Source organism: Ahaetulla prasina, chromosome 1, assembly GCF_028640845.1.
Source record: "Ahaetulla prasina isolate Xishuangbanna chromosome 1, ASM2864084v1, whole genome shotgun sequence".
Taxonomy (NCBI): Eukaryota; Metazoa; Chordata; class Lepidosauria; order Squamata; family Colubridae; genus Ahaetulla; species Ahaetulla prasina.
In genome coordinates, this window is record NC_080539.1 from 249,702,019 (window position 1) to 249,715,102 (window position 13,084).

Sequence of the window (13,084 nt, forward strand, 5' to 3'; positions counted from 1 at the left end):
ATTCATGGAGCTTTTCTTAGATGCTAAGTAAATATATGGCAATGCAGCAAATGAAAAAGACATTATTCGTCCTAGGAAACACAGAGATGGAAGAAATTTTTTTAGATGTTTCAGTGCTCAAATTTGCTTTGTAAGTAATAAATACCTACAGGGCAATTTCTAGGGACATATATTTTTCTAAGCAGCTTAAAAATAAAGCAGAATTTTAAAATTCTTTTAAAAAAATGACTTGCAAACTTGCAAACTGTTGCAAGTATTTAAGTATTTATTAAAGTGTCACAACCTGCTTTATAAAGATTAAAGAATATTTCAGGCTGATGGGAATGTTTGGTTGATTTAGAAACTTCTGAGGGTGTTCTTACAAGATGACTGTCTTGAGATCATTTCCTCTTCACACAATTGTCACATGACAGGCTTAAATGAAGGGATGCGGTGGCTCAGTGGCTAAGATGCTGAGCTTGTTGATTGAAAGGTTGGCAGTTCAGCGGTTTGAATCCCTAGTGCTGTGTAACAGGGTGAGCTCCCGTTACTTGTCCCAGCTTCTGCCAACCTAGCAGTTCGAAAACATGTAAAAAAATGCAAGTAGAAAAATAGGGACCACCTTTGGTGGGAAGGTAACAGTATTCCGTGTGCCTTTGGCATTTAGTCATGCCGACCACATGACCACGGAGACGTCTTCAGACAGTGCTGGCTCTTCAGCTTTGAAATGGAGATGAGCACCGCTCATCCTAGAGTCAGGAATGACCAGCACATATGTGCGAGGGAAACCTTTACCTTTGAGCATAAACAGTGTGCTCTGTGGAACTTTGGATATAATCTGGAAAATATGATTCACAGCTCACTGGAGCATTTGTGACTCTGTGAAATGATTTAGTTTTAAAGCATTGCAGACAAATGCTGCATCTGACCTCTTGTATTCTTTAAAGTATGGTGGATTTATTCTAAAAGATTGCACAGTACTGCAAACTGTCTGTTTTCTGACTGGAGGTGGGATGAGGAGAGAACAATCCTTGAGAATGCCATCTTTCATTTGCCACAGTTGATGTCCATTGTTCTTTCTTAAATTGTTTTAGGCAGAGGGATGTGTTTCCAGAAAATACACTATACATTTACTTTCTAAGAATGCCACAAAGTTTACATGGGCTACAGAAATATGTTTGTAAAATAAAGATTGAGACTGATGTGTTATGGGGATTTGAGGAAGATGAGAGCTATGCCAGAGGCTCAACAAAACTGGACAGATCTGATCAGAGGAGCCAGATGAAGAGTGTCTCTCTCATAAATAATATAGTGATACATAACTTGCAGAAACCTATATTTCAGATAATCTATATTTTTCTAAAACCTGAAGGTTGGGTTTGTAACCTTTAACTGGGTAAAACAGTGCATTACAGGGCAGCCATTTTTGAACCAAGCTAACACAAATGGGCTTACTTACAGAATATGTCCCAAAGTCTGAACCCATGACTCCTGTGGGATTTAAATTCTGCAAATGTGTGGTTGCTTCAGTCATGCTGCCACCCAGAGTTTATAGACCAACCCTGCTTAGATCAGTGCCATCATTGGGTGTCAGAAGATGGTCAGTTATGGTGAAGCTATCAGAAGTCAGAAATCATTTATGCTCCCATTGCATTTTGCCTAGGCCATTCTATTTATCTAGTTTGTAACGCAATATCTCTGAAATGATGACACAGTGGGTGGTTGCCTGGTTGGCTCTAATTCCCAGAACTATCAGTAACCATGGCCAATAGCCAAAACTGACTTAAAATGTAATTCCTGTTGTGGGTAATTTATTTGCTACTGCATTTTTTTTGTTATTTTTATTGTTTGTTAACTTCATTGTTTAGATTGCTTATGTAAACTGTTTTTATTATATTGTCTTTCCATAAAGCATTTATTATTGGTTTGCTTTGTTTTGGTGGTAAGCAAAACAAAGCATAGATTTTTAAAATAAAGAGCATATCTTTGTTCCTTGTTATAAATTTCCACAAACAGATATTTCTTGACATTACTTCAATTGACTCTTGACTTCTGCCTTGGTAAGGCCATACTTGGAATACTGCATTCAGTTTTGGTCACCACAATGTAAAAAAGATGTTGAGACTCTAGAAAGAGTGCAGAGAAGAGCAACGAAGTTGATTAGGGGACTGGAGGCTAAAACATATGAAGAACGGTTGCAGGAACTGGGTATGTCTAGTTTAATGAAAAGAAGGACTAGGGGTCACATGACAGCAGTGTTCCAATATCTCAGGGGCTGCAACAAAGAAGAGGGAGTCAAGCTATTTTCTAAAGTACCTTAGGGCAGGACAAGAAGCAATGGCTGGAAACTAATCAAGGAGAGAAGCAACTTAGAACCAAGGAGAAATTTACTGATGGTTAGAACAATTAATGAGTGGAACAACTTGCCTCCAGAAGTTGTGAGTGCTCCAACACTGGAAGTTTTTAGGAAGATGTTGGTTAACCATTTACTGAAGTGGTGTAGAGTTTCCTGCCTAAGCAGGGGGTTGGACTAGAAGACCTCCAAGGTCCCTTCCAACTCTGTTATTCTATTCTATTCTATTCTATTCTATTCTATTCTATTCTATTCTATTCTATTCTATTCTATTCTATTCTATTCAAGTGTAATCATATATTAAAGAAACCAGAGAATCTGATTTCTTTTTTTACCTCCAGTGGCACATTATTTAGTACACAAGTTACAAAAACAAAAATGAAGCTTAAGTTTCCGCCTTGCCTTAATAAGATACCATGAATATATGAACATAAAATAATGATTGATCCTTTTTTCCTTTTCCTATTCCATGCCTTGACTGTCATAGAAATCAAAACTGACAGACATTTTGGGATTTTCTGAACAGGACAGGACACATCAGATGTGGCAAAGGTGAACCATACTTTCAACCTATTTCTGGAAACAAAGCAAGCAAACATTAATCAAAAAGTCAAAATTTAATTAAACCTATTATTCACATTTTATTTTGAATGTCAAAATTGTTATATGCCCTAACAAAAGGTTCATTGCTTAATCCTTCTGAACCTATTGGTTGTCTTTTAGCTTTCCTCCCTCCATTCAACTAAAAGGAGAACCTGACAAAACCTAATTTCTAATTTAATTGGATTTCCCCTTCAAATTCCCATGTTTGAGATTTTTGGGACATTCCATGGACTTAATGAGAGTGACTTTTCCATTTTTGCTACTATCTGCAATTACACTTTTGGGATAGATTTGAAAAAATAGTCACCACAGGAATATTAATGCTACTCTGTCATTAAGCTACTGTTATTCTTGGTTGGCAGCAAAGAAGAAATTGCATTTCTGGTTTGGATCATTGCTTATTTATTTATTTATTTATTTATTTGTTTGAGAAAAAAAAAGGAATAAATATAAATTGGAGTTTTAATGAGTCTCTCCTTGGGACATTAGTGGATAGTACAGTCATAGTTTCATCACATTCAAAATTTTAAATTGGAAACTTTGTATGGTACTGAGCATTCAAAATTCCCAATTTAAATTACTAGAAGTTTATAGGAGAGCAAAAGATTTTGCTTTGAAAGACCTGTGTAAGTTTTTAGCTACATTCTATTTGTAAGCCAGATATAATCAAATGCTGATATGATCATACATTAGATAGAAGATAAAATAACATTTTGGGCACACATTGCTCCTGGGTAGTTTCAACAATACAATTTACTAAAGTGTAATCCCAACCTCAACAATTCCATTGTCTCTTCAGGGTAATTCATTTTAAGGTATACTTCATCTGGCATGCAAACATTCTAGTACAAAACATTCTGAATCTTGTCTTTTTGATCTATCTATCTGCACTGTTCATCTGAAGTTATTTGCCCTGCTTGCTGTCTACAGATAAAGAGTCTTGCATTTTTCCCCTCTCTTTCATACAGAGGCACTTCCAGTAATGAGATTTCAGTAAACGCATTAGTGAGATAGGATAACTATCAGTAACCACAACAAAACCCAGATCAAATACAAGGTACAGTCTAAATGGGAAACATGAAAACACTTAAATGAGATCTTAGTATCAATAAGAAATTTCTTGTTCCACTATAATTATGTTATAGTGATGAAAGTTGGTTTAGCATGTAATAAGCACTGAAAATTAATTCCATTTTTTTAAAAAAAGAGATGTATTCCTAATCATCAGAGAGCCTGAAAATTACTACTTAATATTCCTTGTTCCTTAACATATTTCATCTGCAAAACTTACACTGGGCTCAGTGTCACCTAGTCTAAATTTAAAGAAAAACTATTAGGCTGAAGTGCTGTCTAAATGTAAAAATAAATTTTGAATGGGAATTGATGGCAGTTTGCTTCCCGCTCCTTTATAAATGTCTTCTCTGTACTCAGACATATCTGTTTTTGTTCCATTTATTATTAATTGCATTTATAAGTTGCCTTTCCTAAGGACCGCCAGTGGTGACCTTCAGATTGGCTTATTGCAATGTGCTTTACAAGAACAGCATTCAGAAGCTTGTTAGACAGAACATGCTGATGGAAACCATTAATATGTTTCCTCCCAGGGTGCTTCTGGGTGTAATTCAAGATTCTGATAGTCATGTCTGGGGACTAGGTTATATAAATGGTTTCTACCGATCCTATCCAGTTCAGCAGGATGGACATTCTCTGAGTCCTGTCTGCTAAGGTATGTTGGTTGGCAGGGCCCAGAAGGAGGACTTTTTCCACCATGGAACCACATATGTAAATTGGGTGCTCAGCGGCTAAGACGCTCAGCTTGTCGATGGAAAGATCAGCAGTTCAGCGGTTCAAATCCCTAGTGCCGTGTAACGGGGTAAGCTCCTGTTACTTGTCCCAGCTTCTACCAACCTAGCACTTCCAAAGCACGTAAAAAATGCAAGTAGAAAAATAGGGATCACTTTTGGTGGGAAGATAACAGCATTCCGTGTGCCTTTGGCATTTAGTCATGCCGGCCACATGACCATGGAGACGACTTCGGACAGCGCTGGCTCTTCGGCTTTGAAATGGAGATGAGCACCACCCCCTAGAGTTGGGAACGACTAGCACATATGTGCGAGGGGAACCTTTATCTTTACCTTATACATCAAACAAACAAATAAATAAGTGGATTTTGTCCTCATGGCAACAATCTTGTGAGATGGACTTGGCCAATAGAGCACAGATCTCTTTGAGGTTGCCCTAGTACAGGCGTCTGCCACCTTAAACACTCAATGAGCCATTGGGACCCATTTCCCACAGAAAAGAAATCACCAGGAGCCACACAACCTGGGTGGGCATGGCCAACTCATCATCACTCGCTCCCACCCAGTCACATGACCACCACCCCCAAGCCATGCTTACTCAGGTTATGTGGCTCCTGGTGATACCTTAGTTAATCACCCTTAACTTCTTAAGCCAGGCTCTGGAACCGCAGGTTGCAGACACCTGCCCTAGCATGAGCCACCAACCATTTCCTAAAGGCAGGAGTACAAAGTAGGGCCTATGCAACCTCCTGGGAAGGCAACTGCTGCCTCTCTTTTCTTGCTTTATGTCAAAAGTAATATTTTCTGAGCTGTGTCAGCTCATGCTGGGCTGTCAGGTTTGCCCGCTGTGCTTTATTTCATCGTAGGCAACCACCTGCAACTGACCACGTTGTGCTGTGATAGGAAGGGTGAAAAAAAGCCCAGGGAATGATTGCACCAATGTCATCCAGGGAATTGTCTGGTTAAGTGGGCCTAGAGCCTATTTCCTCCCCCCAATTCCAAGTCTAGTAAACCTTTGCTAGAGTTTTGATTCTGTGTCTACGATCTCCATGATGCTAGCTAGATTTGAATTAAATATATTACTTCATATCTAGATGTAGTGATGCATAATATTTGCAAAATAAAGAAAAGCTTGGTGCAGTAGCTTGAAATAGAGAAAGTACACATTCCCACCGGCAACAGAAGGAATGCAGAAAAACATCAATAATGTGAGCAGTGTTTGTATAACAGAATAACAAAGTTGGAAGGGATCTTGGAGGTCATCTAGTCCAACCCCCTGCTCAAGCAGGAAATTCTGTGCCATTTCAGACAAACGATTGTTCAAACTCTTCTTAAAAATCTCCAGTGTTAGAGCACCTACAGTTTCTGGAGGCAAGTTGTTCCATTAATTAATTGTTCTCAGTGTCAACATTTATGGTCACTTCCTGAATAAAAATGCCTAACATTAGGATTCATAAATAGATGGATCAGATGCTGGGGAGAACACTACAATCAATAAGGAAGGAGTGGAGAATTTTTGATCATCCAAATACTTTGGACAACTAGAAATTACCCCAACTAAAGATTATGATGAAGATGGGAATTGCAATTCAGGAATACTTGGAAAGTTCTCTACACCTCACAAATACATCTGAACTGTTTTTGCCTGGTATTGTAAATTGAAATGATATGTTAAGCTGATGTACTAAACCAGTGGTCACCAACTGGTGGTCCATGGACCACTGGTGGTCCGTGAGAAAATTTTGGTGGTCCTTGGCACACCTGGGTGGAGGAGATGCTCTGGGATGAGCAATGGCCAGTCCTGTGACTAGAGCTCTGGAATATGGGACTGGCCAGGCAGTTCATGGTGGGGCTAGAAATCTCAGCCGTAGAAGTAGGTTTATGCAACTTGCAACTTTGCAGCTCAGCCCTCACCAGCTGAAGTGAGGTAATGGTGCAAGGGGTGGTGGTGGTGCAGGCAGGCCAAAGCAACGGGTGGCGAGAACCCTAGGCTGTTTCTTCCCCCTGCTGTAGCTTCCTGTCAGCTGAACCCACCAGTGGCTATCCCTGCTCCTTGCCTGGAGAGGGAAGGGGAGGGGAGGGGGGGATGGAGATTCGCTCCATATTCCAGAGCTTCCTCTCTTGCTGGATCTTCGTCTCTTGCTGGATCTCTTGTTGGTGCTCCGTGCACCTCGGTTTCTCAGGGAGATGCTTGACTTCCTCTCAGCCCCAAGGCACTGGCTGGCCCATGAGATGAAAGAGAGAAAGAGAATGAGGGGCGGGGAGAGAGAAAGAGAGAGAGAGAAAGAGAGGGGAGAGAGAGAAAGAGAGAGAGAAGAGACAGAATGAGAGAGAGAGAATGAGAGAGAGAGAAAAAGAGACAGAGAGGGAATATGAGAGAGAATGAGTGGGAGATAGAGGGGGAGAGATAGAGAGAATGAGAGAAAGAGTGGGGGAGAGAGAGAAAGAGGGGAGAGAGAGAAGAATGAGAGAAAGAGACAGAATGAAATAAAGAGAGAATGAGAGAGAGAATGAGAAAGAGGGGGAGAGAGGGGGAGAGAGAGAAAGAGACAGAGAGAATCAGAATGAGAGAGAGAATGAGAGAAAGAGACAGAAAGAAAGAGAGAGAGAATGAGACAGGGAGAAAGAAAGACACAGAGAGGCAATCAGAGAGAGAATGAGCTGGGGAGAGAGAGAGAAAGAGAGGAGGGAGAGTTCCTGAAGGACCCCATCCCATCACTGGGAGTCCAGGCGCTTCAGCACTGGATTCGTATTAGTGTTCCGCAGGATTTAAAATTATGAACTTGGTGGTCCCTGAGGTCCAAAAGGTTGGGGGCCCCTGTACTAAACACTTCACATCTACAGACAACTCACCTAAAATTAGGAAGATAAGTGTCCATGATCATCCTTATAACTATCTCTGTTGTAGTCATAGGCCTGCCACAATATGTAATGTATTTGGTGAATGTGGCAAGTCATACTTGTGACAATTTTTTTCTAAAGGAGAAATAGATAGTGGCTTATATCTGATAGATTTCTTGCCATGCTCATATCATTTCTTTTTAAGATTAAGAGCTGCCACGGCCATTCTTCTCCGTAGGCATAGAGTTCTCTTAGAATAGTCATCCATAATAAAACTAGGAAAGGGCACCTGGCTTATTTGGGACCAGGAAACAGCCAAACAATTTTTATTGGTATGAGTGTTGTTTGTAACAAATCTTCCCTGATTTAAGAGTTGTACTGACACAGTGTTTAGAATGCAGCATTACAGGCTATGTCTCCTGACTGCCAACAGTTCGATCCTGACCGGCTCAAGGTTGACTCAGCCTTCCATCTTTCCAAGGTGGGGACCCAGATTGTTGGGGCAATTTGCTGACTCTTTAAACTGCTTAGAGAGGGCTGTAAAGCACTGTGAAGTGGTATATAAATCTAATTGCTATTGCTATTCTCAGAAACAGATACTCTAGCCTCCTTTTATCAGAATGGACTGGAATTTGCAAAACTTTAAACAGTATGAATGGTTGGAAACATGCTAAATTTATTTTTAAAAAATCAGCAGGGTTTTCTGGTGACATAACTTTAAAATATATATTTTTAAAGGATACCCAATTTTTTTTATTATTATTTTTAGGATAGGGTATGTACATAAGTTATTAGCAAGGAAGGAAGCTAGTTAGTTTTAATAGAAATCAATGCAGTAGATTTCAAAATGTACTCCTTTAAGTTCTGATTCTGTGAGGGTTTTTGATGGAAAGGAAAAAAGTGATGGAAAGGAAAAAGATAGTGACAAGGAATAATTATGCCCTTTGTTAGTGCATGGAAGCTGACTGTTCAAGTGGAAAAGTAGTGAAAAGAGATTAATACACTTCTCTTTCCTATTAAGAATATAGTTCTTAAGCCAGGCAAGGAAGATAAGCCACAAAATGTCTTCCAAGATGAGAGACAAGATAAAATTAAAAGAGCAAATGTAAACCCGAGGATTTGCTTTCAAGTTTTCTCTGCATAACAGATTGCCAAGATAATTCTACTTTGAGAATAGATTGCACATTGGCAGTAAGGCCTCTTCCTCTCCTCCCTAAGATACTATCACACACACACACACACCTTTGGGCACACGGGGCATGCTAAGCTACTGAATTACATATTGAACAAAGAGCTCAGTGAAGGTTGTTCTATCGGGGACAGGATGAGGTCCCAAATAAAAAGCCATTTGATCTTCTCCCACTTTATCAGAGTTTGGGTTTTGTGCCATTCAGTGTCTCAGAATTGTTCTAAAATGCCAGCTGGGTAATTCTGGGAGTTGAAGTCTACAAATCTTAAAATTTCCAGAGTTGTGTGAAACATTGCTCTTGAGATTGATAGAATGAGGCAGCCATCTTGTACACTTCAATTTATAAACTTATATTTACATTACATTTTTTTCTACATGATGCATAATCTTCCCTTCTCAAACTTTGTGGGTCGTTGTCCGGGGAGCTTGCAGCAGTGAGAAGAAACTAAACAGCAACAAAGTTAAGAATCTTTTATACAATCTACTCTGTGGTAGCAACAGCCAAGAGGAAGAAATCCTTCTATACTACAAGTGCAGCTTGAAAGAATAGATTTGTTTTGTCTTGTGCAGAATCTATTTAATTTGGTTAACAAAACTATATTAGAGGCTTGCTCTGATGTCCTTGGCAAGTGTTTTGAAGACTCCATTAGTTCAGCAGTTCTTTTCTTGGATAAGTCCATTGTCTAACTTTGGTTCTTGGTCTTAATTTCAGTCATTCAAGCTAGAGTACATGGGCAAGGTATCTAGTAGTGTATGGTCTAAAGTTATTCTGATCAATATTTTCCTGATCAATATTTCCCTTATTATGTCTAGCATCCTCCTGAAGTGGGGGGGAAAGAGTGACCCTCTCAGCCTGGCAGGAGGCAGAAAACCTGCAGTGAAACCTGAGAGCTGCTCTAACAATCAGAGAGATAGAAATGTGGCAAGGTGCTTTAGCACGTGTTTGTTCAAATGCTTATTATCCCTTGTAGGAAATGCATTATTTTGTTCCGTTTCAAAACACTTTATCACAGAGACACTATTGACAAATACATTTTTAGATGCGCACTTCAAACATACTGGGCATATAAATGTCTTGTACACAATGATTTGGACAAACTCTGGGAAACAGTGGAGGACAGGAGGCCTGGGGCGCTATGGTTCATGGGGTTGCAAAGAGACAGACACAACTTAGCGATTGAACAACAACAAAAATGTAAGTGAACAGAGTCAGATTCCCATTTGTCTTGGAATCCTTGCAAATGTAACAGACGTTACCAAGGCATGGTAAGAGTGCAATCCTATATATCAGAGGTCTTCACACTTGGCAGCTTTAAGACTTGTGGACTTCAACTCCCAGAATTCTCCAGCCAGCATAGCTCATAACTATGGAGAATTCTGGGAGTTGAAGTCCACAAGTCTTAAAGCTGCCAAGTGTGAAGACCTCTGATATATATATTTACTGGGAATATGTTTTATAAAAACAACTGGACTAACTTCAGGGAAGACAAGAATAAGATTGCACTATAAATATATTCCATTTACTGTGGTTTCATAGGAATAATAGGTTGAAATGAAGCTTAAACATGAAGGTTTCTTTCTGAAGTCTAAATGAAGTGGTGAGAAACTGTATCAAACACTTTAAGAAATTTATCCAAATATTCACAGCATTAGTTACCATTCTCGCATTAATTAAATTTCTGCTAAGTGTGATTACTTTTGCTTTTCTTCTACATTAACTTATCCCAGCCATTCTAATAAATTGTTTTAGGACATTCAAGAATTCATTTCTCTGTCTCACTCTTTTATTAAAGTTCTAAACATGCATTATAGAAAAACAGTCACGATGCCAAGGAAACAAATCCTGGTGTGCTAGCCATCAGGGTGTGTACCTTTTTTTTTTTTTGTATTATTTTACAAATGGTTAATAGGTGGAAGAAAATGTTCACTTGTAGCAAGATGTGTCTGAGCTTCAATCTATATTTATTTGTTTCAAACATAGCTTCTACAACTGCACTAGGGACAGTTGCAAGTTGTGTCAGATACAAAGTGACGTTACCTAAACCACTCTCTCTTAATAATAATAATAATAATAATAATAATAATAATAATAATAATAATAATAATAATAATAATAATAATAATAATAATAATAAGAAGAAGAAGAAGAAGAAGAAGAAGAAGAGTTGGAAGGGACCTTGGAGGCCTTCTAGTCCAACCCCCTGCCCAGGCAGGAAACCCTACACCATTTCAGAGAAATGGTTATCCAACATTTTCTTAAATTTTTCCAGTGTTGGAGCATTCACAACTTCTGCAGGCAAGTTGTTCCACTTATTAATTGTTCTAACTGCCAGGAAATTTCTCCTTAGTTCTAAGTTGCTTCTCTCCTTGATTAGTTTACTTCTAGACAGCTAGAGTTTGGGTTCTTTTGAAAACCCCAAACAGAACGTTCGAGAAAAGGATGAAGAAGCTATGTGTGGATATATCTCCAGGAAGTGAAGGAGAAAAAAAAGCATTAAGAGTTGTTAACTTCTTCTCCAGAAACACTACACTACTAACCAGAGCTTATAAAACATTTGCTAGACCAATTCTTGAATACAGCTCGCCTGTCTAGAACCCATACAACATTTCAGACATCAATACAATTGAACAGGTCCAGAAATATTTTACAAGAAGAGTTCTCCACTCCTCTGAATACAACAAAATACCTTATACCACCAGACTTGAAATCTTGGGTTTAGAAAACTTAGAACTCTGCCACCTTCGATAGAATCATCTATTGCAATGTCCTTACTGTTGAGGATTACTTCAGCTTCAATCACAACAATACAAGAGCAAACAATAGATTTAAACTTAATGTTAACCGCTTCAATCTTGATTGCAGAAAATATGACTTTAGTAACAGAGTTATTAATGCTCTGTTACACACTACCAGACTCGGTGGTATCTACTCAAAATCCCCAAAGCTTTAACCAAAAACTGTCTACTGTTAACCTCACCCCATTCCTAAGCGGTCTTTAAGGGGCATGCATAAGAGCACAAACGTGCCTACCGTTCCTGACCTACTGTTTCCTTTCGTTATATCCAATCAATATAATTATTACATACTTATACTCATATATATGCTTATAAATTATATAGTTACTTTATGCTTATGCTTATATATACTGTTGTGACAAAATAAATAAAATAAAAAAAAATAGAAAGGTTCTTCTTTCCCAACCTTCGATTAAAGTTGAAATTTGCCAAAAAGTAATAATAAAAAAAGATTCTCCAGGCACAAACTGGCACAAAAGAAATTCTGTTTTAAGGATTCTTTATTGTATAGAGAAATCGGGAAAAACTATGCTAAGATTCTTTTCTTTTTTTTCTGAATTCAAGTTTATTTTATTGGCTCTGTCATTTATTTTCCAAGTACAAGTTCAAGCCTTTTGTACTTTTTGCAAATCGGCACTGGAGTTACGCTGGAGTTGCTTCTGTATTAGTATTAGTAACATATCGATGATATTTTATGATCTCCTTAGAAACTTATATTTTCCTGCATAATTTTTAATTGGAGATTCTTTTAAAATGCCTTCTGTGATTTTTCTTCTTTTTGTAGCACAGATTATTTTACATGTGACTAAAGTGAAACAGAATGTTAAATGTTCTCTTCCTTCCTTCCTTTTAAAATAAAGTTTGATTTTCTTAATCTCTTGTGAGATTAGTTTTCCTACCCAAACAGGACAGGCAGAAGGGGCTGATATTCCTAGCCACATGGCTCAAGGCTAAAGATGGCACCATATAATTTATTTATTTTTAAATTTTATTTTACTTTCATTTGCCAGTAAGGCTCACAGTCTTTCAGACCTGTATGTCTCTCATTCATTGGGGATTGTGGGCAGGACACCAAGTAAAAGCATCTCCTGAGAAAGCAAGAAAATAGCAAGAATTACAAAACCTCTACATCAAAGCTGGAGGTGGAGTTAGGTTGTATCAATCTAATTGATACCTTGGAGTTTTCATATCAAATGATCTAAGTGCCAAAGCCCACTGCAACTACATCACAAAAAAGGCTTTAAGAGTTGTAAACTTAATCTTGCATAGCTTCTTCTCCAGAAAGATTACACTACTAACCAGAGCATATAAAACATTTGCTAGACCAATTCTTGAATACAGCTCACCTGTCTGGAACCCTCACCTCATTTCGGACATTAATACAATTGAGCGTGTCCAGAAATATTTTACAAGAAGAGTTCTCCACTCCTCTGATTACAGCAAAATACCTTATGCCACCAGACTTGAAATCTTGGGTTTAGAAAACTTAGAACTCCGCCGCCTTCGACATGACCTGAGTTT